General features: G+C 41.7%; 1 protein-coding gene across 2 annotated transcripts in view; it reads left to right on the plus strand.

The window, feature by feature from the left end:
- LOC126284329 (ankyrin repeat domain-containing protein 6-like) overlaps nucleotides 1-12,367 on the plus strand; it is a 147,054-nt gene that overhangs the window by 64,503 nt on the left and 70,184 nt on the right. The window contains exon 1 of one of the 2 annotated variants that reach the window (XM_049983175.1): nucleotides 4,355-4,629. The exons of the other annotated variant lie outside the window; for it this stretch is intronic. The gene's annotated coding sequence lies outside the window, so the exon portion shown is untranslated. Of the gene's footprint in view, nucleotides 1-4,354; nucleotides 4,630-12,367 lie in introns of those variants that run through there. 2 annotated transcript variants of the gene reach the window in all.

Here is a 12,367-nt window from a genome sequence, read left to right on the forward strand (position 1 = left end):
CGGACAAGTACTCTAATCTGCCAGGAAGTTTCATATCAGCGCACACTCCACTGCAGAGTGAAAACCTCATTCTGGATCCAGTAATCATCTTGTTTTCACACAGATCTGTTAGGCCTACACACTGAGGTGACAAAAGTCATGGAATATCTCCTAACATCGTGTCGGTCCTCTTTTTGCCCGCCGTAATGCACCAACTCGACGATGCATAGACGCAACAAATCGTTGAAGTCCTCAGCAGAAATAGTGAGCCATTTTGCCTCTATAGTAATCCATAATTAAGAAAGAGTTGCCATAAATGTTCGGTGGGATTCATGTCAGACGATTTGGGTGGCCAGATTCCGTTGTTGTTTGGAACATGACGTCCACGAATGGCTGCTAATGACCTCCCAGTAGCCGCACACATCCAGAGAACCCACTATATTCAATTAAATACAGCCATTATGAAGCCACCACAGGTTTCCACACGTACCTTGTTGACAACTTGGGTCCATAGCTTCCTCGGGTTCTGCCCCACACTCTAAACTCACGATGAGCTTTGACCAACTCAGATCGGAACTCATCTGACCAGGCCACAGTTTTGCAGTCGCCTAGAGTCTAACCTATACGGTCACGAGTCTAGGAGAGGCGCTGCAGGCGATGTCGGGCTGTTACCACAGGCATGCGTCTAGCTGCAACTACCATTCCGCGTTTAGAGTGGGTTAATTCCCGTCGTGCGGTCATAATAAGGTCGGAAACCTTTCCGCATGAAATACGTAACCTCTAGCTCCGCCAATGCACTGTCCTTCTATACCAAGCGCATGCTATACCACAACCATCCGCATATGTGCATATAGCTATCCCATGACTTGTTGCTTTATTGTATGCAACCAGGTAACGTTACTGTCACAATCAACTTCGTCCCCAATAGAGTCAATATTTCTGTCAACTGCAACAAATACTTCCCGTCGAATGACGTCCAATCAGTCTTTCTCTCTACAGCATCAAGTGTTGTTCTCATGGAAAGCTGTATTGCAACAGAAAATACACAGGGATTGATGTGATACGAACAGCCGAAAAGAAAGAAGAAACATTCGCTAGTGGGGGAGAGGAGGCTACTAGCAGAGAAGCTGACAGGGTTCGATTTCAGCAAGCGGAATTAGGGATGGAAGTGCCGACAACGAATAGTGCTATCGTAAATGACGTCAACAGAGAATGCAAGCAACGAGAGGACGCGAGTGGTGTTGAGAAAAGGAAAGAATTCGATCAAAAAGCCGACGCATTGCGAGGATGAAGAATCACAGCAGAGAAAAATGTTAGTGAAAAAGACCATGGAGCAGAGACGCGTGCATATAGATTGTCCCTTTCACGGACTATAATCCTCTTTTCAAAAAACAGCCTGCTCAGGAAGTGGTGACTTCCAGCGAAGAGACTACTTCTGACTCAGCCATGAAGTTAATAGAGAGCCACGATGGTTTCAGCAAGTACCTAGGGGCAGCTGTAGTTTTTAACGAGTAAAATAAAGAAATGGTGTTTTGAACGGAATCAACTTTGGGTATTTCTTGCAGCAGACAAGGTGACAAGGTGAGCTGTGTGTGATGCAAGGGAAGAGATAATTGCTGACACTGTCGGCCGCGGTGGTCTAGCGGTTCTAGGCGCTCAGTCCGGAGCCGCGCGACTGCTACGGTCGCAGGTTCGAATCCTGCCTCGGGCACGGGTGTGTTATGTCCTTAGGTTAGTGAGGTTTAAGTAATTCTAAGTTCTAGGGGACTGATGACCATAGATGTTAAGTCCCATAGTGCTCAGAGCCATTTGAACCATTTTTTTAATTGCTGACAGACAAGCCGAGAGATCGTATGTGAGACGAACTCCGCCCACAACAAACAAAAACTGCGCTGAGGCAAGGAAACAAATGCTAGTTACATAACTCTCTACAATAAGTAGACAAATTATGATAGCATTATGCGTTATTTGTTACGTAGGTTGCAAATAATTTACTGGCGAATAAATTTGTTCCAATGATCTTATTATTCGAATAACTATCCAGACAGAATTTTCTTGGACTACTACACATCTCTGCTTACCATTGCCCTCCATGCTTCCTTTCTCTTTCCAATCACTGCAATTCATATTATAACTTTAACGAGCCACGTTAGTTCATTTTCTCGATTTACGAAGTATTAGGGTGTACCTGGATTGAGGTCTCTTTGTTAATTGCAAACGAAGTTGACAATTACAGTCAGTCATACTTCTCAACATAAATGTTTTAATTCGTTCCATCCAAAATATATCTCACTGTCAGAGCGATTTAAGCAGTGGACTTAACGCGCACATTATTTCATCATCCGCTCTCGAGCTCAAATTTACACTCCCACAGATAAAACAAGACCCTGAATAACACCCACTATTCGATTATCACCTGTATTTTCGTTATCTCTGATTCTACCCAGTTGCTGTAGTTAGTTAAAAATCTTTTATCTGCAATCGTCAGTGAGATTCGACTGTTACACCCCAGAGTTATAGTATAATAAAAAGTACTAATGCAATAGTAAAAAATAAAATGTGAAATGTGGCCCTTTTAGATATATTGAAATTAATGACATTAATTTTGCGGCACTCGGACAAGCACAACAAGCTGGGCTGTGCCTGCAAATGAATTCTTATTACTTCATATTGGTACACCGCGCACAAAATGCTCTTTTTCCCTCTGTATATTTTTGCTTACCAATTAATAATGCTACGCCTGATCTCCGTATCCACCTACATGGACTTGAACGTTTTCGTCGTTACTTTTACAACCGGATCTTCGTAATTTTCCGAAGTACACAGGTGGGCTTCAGGTCTTCTGGTTATAGCACTACTCGAAATAATAACTCAGACAAACTTTAAGATAGTAAGACAATGAATGTCATATTCTTCTGTTCGATACACATAGAAAATACATACTTTTCAATTATTCATATCGGCTGAATGACTGACTCTATTACGCGCCAAGATACTTGCGTCTTCCTTCCTCCACTAGCGCGAATCCTCTTCTCGTACTGAGGAACCGGAAAACGTCTTATGTTTTTATCATCTGAAAATCAAAAATACATGACGATAGGCACATGTTCTACGCGAGGCTACCTCTTCGCCTTTTCTCTTTGCCTTTAAAGAAAACGAAAATATAAAAGTAAGAAATGCAAAAGGTTTATCACAAATGCCCCCTACTGTATACTGTCGGAAATAACTATACAGTATCCTTATTTACATTGGGGCTTATTTTGGTCACTTGGTGCAAGTCAATGGAGTTTTTAATACCTTTATGCTACTACAAGTATACTGACCCTACGACATATCTTAGAAGATAGATTAAGGAAAGGCAAATCTACGTTTCTAGCATTTGCAGACATACAGAAAGCTTTTGATAATGTTGACTGGAATATAGGGAGCGAAAGGCTATTTACAATCTGTACAGAAACCAGATGGCAGTTATAAGAGTCGAGGGACGTGAAAGGGAAGCACCGGTTGGGAAGGAGGTGAGACAGGGTTATAGCCTCTCCCCGATGTTTTTCAATCTGTATATTGAGCAAGCTGTAAAGGAAACAGAATAAAAATTCGGAGTCGGTATTACAATCCATGGAGAAGAAATAAAACACTTTGAGGTTCGCCGATGACATTGTAATTCTGTCAGAGACAGCAAAGGACTTGGAAGAGCAGTTGAACGGAATGAACAGTGTTTTGAAAGGAGGATACAAACTGAACACCAACAAAGGCAAAACGAGGATAATGGAATGTAGTCGAATTAAGCCGGGTGAAACTGAGGGAATTAAATGAGGGAATGAGACACTTAAAGTAGTAAAGAAGTTTTGCTGTTTGGGGAGCAAAATAACTGATGATGGTCGAAGTAGAGAGGATATTAAATGTAGACTGGCAATGGCAAGGAAAGCGTTTCTGAAGAAGACAAATTTGTTAACATAGAGTATTGATTTAAGTGTCAGGAATTCGTTTCTGAAAGTATTTGTATGGAGTGTAGCCATGTATGAAAGTGCTACATGGTCGATAAACAGTTTGGACAAGAAGAGAATAGAAGCTTTTGGAGAGCTGTATCAAACCAGTCTCAGGACTGAAGACCACAACAAAAACACTACAAGTATATTTACAAAGCTTCATTTCTTTTTCCATTGCAAATACATACACATAAACATATTCACAATTTCATATACATTCCTATTAAATAATTGCACGTCCATGTTGTGCCAACGCCTTAGACTGTTATTTCTCGTTACACTTGTTAAGCTGTATGAACAGGGGAAAAGTTTCACATTTCTTAAATTGTACTTTCACTTTTTTCTGAAATTGTTTTTCTCACTGCCTTTTGGTTCATTGGAAATTCTGGGAAGGTATCCTTCGGCACACGCTACGTCACTGTTCGCTGCACTTTGGCTGGCAGCAGTTGATTGTTTACCGCGCCGGTCGCAGTGACGCAAGCGCCACGTGAGCAGCAGTTCAGCCCGCGCATACAGTGTGAAGTCGCTCTGGGCTTCAGAAGTCGATGTTGTAGCCCTCCGCTCCGTAGACGGTATACGACGGATTCAACTCCAACGGTCAACCCGAAGAACACCAATAAATCATCTCGCAGCCGGACGAGGTTTTCGGCCAGTGGCATTGAAGGTAAGGACCGCACTGCAGGACACGGCATTATCTTCCGTTGTGCATTGCAGTTCGTTTTCACTTCGATATATTGTAGCGTTTACTCTTATCACGGTTCAGCCGTTATTTTCACTATGATCAGGGCTGTGTTGTGTTGTCCTAATCATCATCATTTCATCCCCATCGACGCGCAAGTCGCCGAAGTGGCGTCGAATCGAAAGACTTTGCACCAGGCGAACGGTCTACCCTACGGGAGGCCCTAGTCGCACGGCATTTATATTTAGGGCTTACTATTTTTGTATCACTTCACACGTGCGAGTATTTTACGCGTCCGTCGCGTTGCACTTTACATACATAAACGGTTCTTCAAGAATAAAATTTCACATAAAATTGACAATATTACATACATTTCACATACATAAACATTGACAATAATGTAGTAGGCAAATAACTGTCCGTTTCACATTCACATTTTATATATGAGCTCTCACTACACGGAAAAAGAGGATTTGCTAGTGTCAGCTTCAGAGATCAAGCTACTTCTAGAATTGCTACTTGCAGTGCGTCGTTAGTGTACTTATTCTATTCTTGGCATTTGGTAAACTTCATACTATGTGCAATATTTACAAATGCTCGTTTGTGAGCGAGCGTGTGGGTTGTTTCATCCCTTGACAATCCTGACTTCATCACTGCTTGTTAATCGTCGTAATATTTCACCTGCGTGTACACATATTTTAAGCCGTATTTCTGCCCTATTGATGCGGCGACATATACGTTTTTACCTTCGTAACGTGGAAAGGGTAATTTTACTGTCTTTCGTCATGTGTAATTCCACTCATAATTCATTCCTGTTACAGAAGGTGCTTATGTTAAATGTACTTCTTTTGCTTCTGCGCGTGTCAACAATTCAGTGCAGAGAATAGTTTCCCTGCATTTTGTGTTCATTCCTCGTACGAATTGTATATCATATGTTCATTTATATTAATATTCACCTTATAATTGCTCAAGCTATAACAGTTGATTACCAAGGATGGATATATAGTGTGTGTGTGTGGCAAATCATGGTGTTGTGGTGTACGTTATAGATACTATGTACCTTTGTTAGTATTGACTTCACTGTTTCATCTTTACTCTTCACTCCTTGTTCGACATGTTCGTTTCCATAATTACTTACCGTTCATGCATCATCATACTTCGCTTTTCACACTCATACAACCATTCACTCAAAGACTTAAAACTATATATTATATTCTTTCTTATGTCGCCTTCGTGTCCATTTCCTAGGTGCCATGCAATAAGTCTTCATATTCGTCCCCGTGTACCCGCATAATTAGGGACTTGTGCAGTTTAGGGTGTACATGCGCTGATCTCGAGAAAAGTACCCATTTTTGAAGGAAACGTGTATTTCAATTATTCATTAAAAATCTTCCACATAAAAAACCCATTTATACCGAAGTATTACCTGTGGGGTTCTCACACTGGTATCACCGCTCTATTTATTTCTTCCCACAAATGTAAATAAACTCATGTCAATGTAATACACTTTCATTCTCTTCCTGGTTTCACTCGATGTACGGTCTGTCACCAGCGATCCATGTTAAGTTTTCTTTTGCTGCTTATGGTTTTCCTATAAGGTACCATCTAATTAATAGCAACTAACATAAGCGAGTTATGAAATAGCAAATTTGTGGGTATGTTTTCTCCCTGTACATCAAGCTCGCTACTTCTAATGTTATCTGTGAAGAGGTGTAGTTCTAAAAGTGCAGAACTGCTCCTCTCGTCAAATCTTGTACGATGTGTTATAACATAATTTACGTCTGTCACACACCATTTTCTATGTGTGTATCTTATTCTACTTTTATCGTCACAGTCGGCCGTGGTGGCCGAGCGGTTCTAGGCGCTTCAGTCCGGATCCGCGCGACTGCTACGGTCGCAGGTTCGAATCCTGCCTCGGGCATGGATGTGCGTGATTTCCTTAGGTTAGTTAGGTTTAAGTAGTTTGTTCTAGGGCACTGATGACCTCAGATGATTTTAAGTCCCACAGTGCTCAGAGCCATTTGAACCTTATCGTCGCATACTTATGCGCTGTATGTAAGCCGCTTATTTATGTTATGTGCTAATCGCGTTCTTTTAAGTGTACATGTTATTACTACTTTAAACTTGTCTTAATCCTGTTGTATATAGTCGGACAGGTGTATATTTACTATGTGTATTCTCTTCTACTTTGAATATTTACACTTGTTTCTTACTATGTACATTCTGTAGCCTCTTTAAGTGTAAAACAATTTTGCGTATTTTACTCTCCTTATAGTTACTTGCGTCAATTCGCTCCTTTTCTTAAAACTACGTATGCTGAACTTAAAATTAGTGCTCTTTACTGTATAGTTTCCAACTTGGGAGCAAATTTCTCTATTAGTTTTGTTTGTGTAACTGATTTATGTTAGAGTAATCAGCTGATAAGTACTCCATTTCGTGTCGCTTCTGTTTTGTCCAGTTTGCTGCGCGCAGTGGATGCCGATTCGCCTAAATTCTAATGGTTTCCGTCGCGGTGCGCAGTATGTCTGCTCGCATCTTACAGTGGACACTGAACTCAACCTTGCTTTTTGCGTACTCGTCCCCTACGATCAGCTGATTCCTGCTTCGTATATAATTGTTGAAAGTGCGCTGCACTTTAAGTGCGGCTGCGCGTCTCAGTACACTTTATCGCTCATGCCTCCGACACTTAAGCAGTTTAGGAAGTACATGCGCTGATCACGAGAAAATTACCTATTTTCGAAGTGTTAATCATTCGATTTATTTTGTCTATCCCTTTACAAACGCAACCAAAAATCACCAGAGTCAGTCTGGCAAAAAACTAATGAAAATAATAAAAGGCGTTTCCCAACTCACCTTGCTATGCTGAATAACTTCCTGGCGTAATTTCTCTGGCGTCAACTTTATGGGGAAAATCCATTCCATAATTTCAGTGAACATGTTCCTAAAATCTATCTTAATGCTGCAAATTAACTTGAGATAGGCCTAGCTGTTTTTATCTAATCTGTGATTCGAGCTTTAATGTATATCTCTGCAAAATAAACAGATGTAATTTTTAGAGAATTTTGTTATTCATTCCATCTTTATGCAAAAATTTTTGAAATCCTATTGTATACGTGCAATACATAATTTTTGATAAATTTGACAGTTAACATCTTCATTTTGCATCCATATGAAAAGTACTTCTATGGTGACTAGCACATCAGATATGACTCACACAATTTTTGAAATAAAATTTTTTGGTATTCCGTACATATGTGTTTATAACTTAAGAAATGTTTCCTTCCAAAACAGGTACTTCTCTCGTGATCAGCGCAAGTACCCCTTAACTGAAAAAGTGCCCTCCCGCTTAAATCTGGCGCGCTGTGCATTCCTTTCTTTTCCATCGGTCTTGAACAAGTTTTTTTTTTTCGCCTGATGTAGTAAAACTGTCATCCAATGGTTTTCGCTCGTTCAGTATTGTAACTTTAAGTTCTTGTTGTATATTCCGTGTTTCGTTAAGTATCAAAAGGTTTCCTTTAGATATTTAAGTATTAAGAAAGTAAAATATCAAAATACAAGGAAAATTTCTATTCACTAGGTTCCATGTCGTTCTCTGCATGTTAGATAGTAGAAGAAAACTGACCATTCCTTAATTGGCTCTACAGGGCAGTAGAAGATTGGGAGAGTACCGAGAATATAAATATTGTACCCCTAGCTGGAGAGGAACCGAGCGCCAGTCTGATTATTCGTCATACAGCGACAAATCTACCTTCTGGCGTTTCATTGATGCAACAGATAAGGAAAGAATGAGACTTGGATTTTCATTTAATAAATTTCCGTAAATCTTCATGTGGATACATGCCTTTTGTTTTACCATTTTTTTTATATTTCCTATCAAGTAGCACCCAGGATGTGGTGTATGTGTAGGTTTTTGTGTCAACTTCCTATTTTCCGTTCCTGTTAGTGTTTATGTCGCTCATATTAGTACTGTGGCATACTGACAGTTCATTAGTATCTTCCTCTAGTCACGCTCGATTAATATTTCGTGGGGGCGGTGAAGGTATAGATTCATTTTCTGCCGTCATTCCTATGTCCGCTGTACGTTCGCGTGCTCGCCACTTCGTGTCCCGGTTGCCTCATTTCGACTGTACGGGCTGAAAGTTCTCTCTCGGATCCCTGTGTTGCAAATTCCGATCCTGGTAATTTGCATTTCCTTGTCGCCTAGTGTAAAAGTTCTCTCTCTAATTTCTCCTGTCTCTGCCTTTGCCGTACCCATGGGGGCTGATATTTATTTTCGTACCTTCGGTCACCCTGTGCACGGATTTTCATTGTGGCGCGGCGGTGCATACGGATGCCATTCATTCATACGCACACGACCGTTATAAATTCCAAAGCCATTGCCGTTACCGTAGTCGTTGTTTCCGATTGGGTTGTGTTCATTACCGTTACGATAACAACGAATGGCTTGTCCATCCTCATGAATTAGATCTATTGAGTCGAGCGCTGACAGAAAATACTACAGATCATATTCCTGAATGGTTACTAATTTTTCCCTAACATTTGCAGGTAACTTGTTATTTAAGATTTTCAATTCATCGACATGAGATATCGGATTATTCCAGGATTGTCTTGTTTAGGTATGTTTCAAAATGGTTTCTTAGCCCCCGAATTTTGGATGATATGATACCTCTCGTTTTAACTCTCCTGGATAGCTGTTGACCAGTATTTATCTAAAGATGCATTTCCAAAATGTCTCGCAGAGTTCCTGCATTTCTGTAGCCCATAAAAGGGTGTCGACCTCGTATTTGATCTTTTGAGCTTCTGTCAAAGTTCTAGGCAGTACATCTCTAAAGCATCGGACACACACTACCAGGTGCGTTCGCTCTTTTTCATTTGAGAATACAGGAAACTGTCGATATTTTATTAAACTCTCGTCCATTAACAACGCTGGCCAGCAGGGCGGAACAGCATTTACCTGCGGTGATGGCATATCTGTTCCACAAAAGTTTTGCCCGTTGCTCGCGTCGCACGTCGGCACGTGGTCACACCTCACCGCCCCTGGCGATGATACATTCCTACTTTGTTTGCTAACTATTTCGTCCCTTAACCTTTGTTCTACCTTTCTGATATCATGTTCCACGCGTTTTAGAATTTCTCCCTCCTTGTCCCCAATTAATCTTTACCGCTTCAACATAAGTACGCTGTTCGCGTACGCACTTTCCCGCGAACTTTGTGTTTTCATCCTTTGCCTTACTTTTTACCGTTTCGTAAAGCTGCAAAATGTCTGAGTTCTTTTTGTGTTCTAACTTAAGTAATCCTAGCTCCACTGTGGTTTTCTCTGCATTTTCTGGCAAAAGTCGCAGAAACAATGCAGCTTCGCTACTTCTGATTGTATATTGTCTATGTTAACCTGCGTATTCTTTTGCATTACCTGTAAATTGAGTTTCTGATTCTGGATAGCTCCTGTCCATACGTGCGTGTTAGTGTTTCAAATTTTTCTTCCAGTATGCCTTTTAATTTCTCATTCACATCATGAACTGAACTGAAGTTTGTATCTGTTGGTTAATTTTCCTGTCCACATTTGAAGATTTGCGAAATCTGCTGTGTGAACTTAGTATCCAGACTATTGACTTCTGTGCGCAAATTTTTTAACCTCGTCTGAAATATGTCACGTTTGCATTTACCTCCCCGATCTCGGACTGTGGCCATCTGTTTCTATTGTGTCTAAACTCGACATCTTTGAATTAATTGTGTTCATGTTAGTTTCTAAATCCGGCATTTTGAATTTATATTTATTTTCATTGCGTTCATGCCTGTTTGTATGGTTTCTGTTACGGCTCCAAATAAGGGTTGCATATCTTCCCCTATTCACCTCCGGTCTACGCTTGTCAGCATCTGCGTCTGTACCATTAATTTCGTATATTGTAATCAACGTTTTGCTTGTAATGAAATGTTCTGTATCCACGGGTGTCTAATGCAACAATGGAATGTCGCTCCCAGCATCCAAATAGTCGCCGCTTAACGGTTCTAAACCCCCCCATTCTTGCGTTTTGCAATTGCAAGTCTACTATATCGGCATTTTGACTATGGAATGACATTTCCTTATTGTTTTGACACTCCATTATAGGAATCATTACGCCTCTGCAATTACCAAATATTTCCTCTATTTAGATTTTACTTCCGCGCTACTTCTCGCGCCACAAAATGCATGTACATCTATTTGTGATTGTAATTCAGTTGTTGTTCTTAATATTTTTTCGTACTGATGAAGAAATGTCATTCTCTACTTGATTGCAATAGCGTTAACCTCTGAAATTTTAGGTTCTCGGCCTTAGGATCTTTTTATAGGTCTGCTGGGAACGCATTTTCTACAAGTAGGCAGCTAACCAGGAGCGAATTACTTACTCTGTTGTGCGCTTTGATAGTTCAGTTTCGGAATCTCTGCGTGTTAATGTAATTTACTAGACACAGTTGTTGCGGTTTCGTCAGTGTGTACTATAGAGCTCCGCAAAGAGTATCGATGGTGGTTTGTTTGTGTGGTGTAGTTTTCTTCGGTCTTCAACATGGGTGGTGTTTGCTGTGCGCTGATGCGAGCTGAGGTGGTAACACTTCGCTCTCAGCAGCAGGCTGTGCCGCTTCTGTTTCACAGCCTGAGCCTGCAGTGGGTGGGCATCAGTGTCATCGACCGGCTGACGGATTCACCTGACGCCCAGCGTGATCCACGAGTCCGGCCATCGGACCACCAGTGCCCAGCTCAATTAGTGCTCGCATTCAGGTTGACCCCTCATCTGCGGTCGAGTGGGTCGCCTCAGGGCGTGGTAGGCTGCGAAAGACTTTTCAGAGGGCCGAGCAAAAGGCCTCAATCGCTAGTCTAACAATCAGGCTCCAGGTGCTATATGTGACTAACAGTGCAGTCGCTTGTACTGCTTTAGAGGAAACCTCTCTTGTTGAAAGATCCGGGCAGTCACTGAGTGTGAGATTGGTAGGTGGGAGCTCCAGTTTTAGGCTCGTTATGGGGCCTCTTAGGAACATGGCATCCAAGGAGAAGAAGAAGAAACCCAGTGTTCATACTGTGTGCAAACGGGACATTCCGGATGCAATGAAGAGCACAGGGTACACCCAAATGGAGGTGGTGGCTAATGTTGGTACCTATGACGTACGTCGCGTTGGATCGGAAGAGAACCTTTATGGTATCGAGGGACTGCCGGAAGTGGTAAGGGCTGCTGGTCTCGCTTTGCGAGGTGAAAGCAGAGCGCACAGTCTGCTGCATAGTGGCAGGACCTATTGCGGACCTCTGGTACAGAGCCGTGGAGGGTCTGAATCAGAGGCTGAGACGGTTCTGTGACCGATTCCTTGGCTTCGGGTTCTGTTGAAGAGGCACGCAGGAGGCGGCTACATATTATAGCGGGCACTGCGTGGAGAGAAATAGGTTTTTTGGTTTAGAGGGTCTCTGGGAAACACACAAAGGGCTTCAGTCTCAAAGGATGCAGGTCTAAGACGGAAAACAAAGGTTTAGGAACCATCGGTGTAGCAGTTGTAAATTGTCGTAGCTCTGTTAGGACACTACCAAAACTCAAAGCGCTAATAGAAAGCACTGTTGTTGTTGTTGTCGTCGTCTTCAGTCCTGAGACTGGTTTGATGCAGCTCTCCATGCTACTCTATCCTGTGCAAGCATCTTCATCTCCCAGTACCTACTGCAACCTACATCCTTCTGAATCTTAGTGTATTCATCTCTTGGTCTTCC

The sequence above is a fragment of the Schistocerca gregaria genome, chromosome 8 (genome assembly GCF_023897955.1).
Source record: "Schistocerca gregaria isolate iqSchGreg1 chromosome 8, iqSchGreg1.2, whole genome shotgun sequence".
NCBI lineage: Eukaryota > Metazoa > Arthropoda > Insecta > Orthoptera > Acrididae > Schistocerca > Schistocerca gregaria.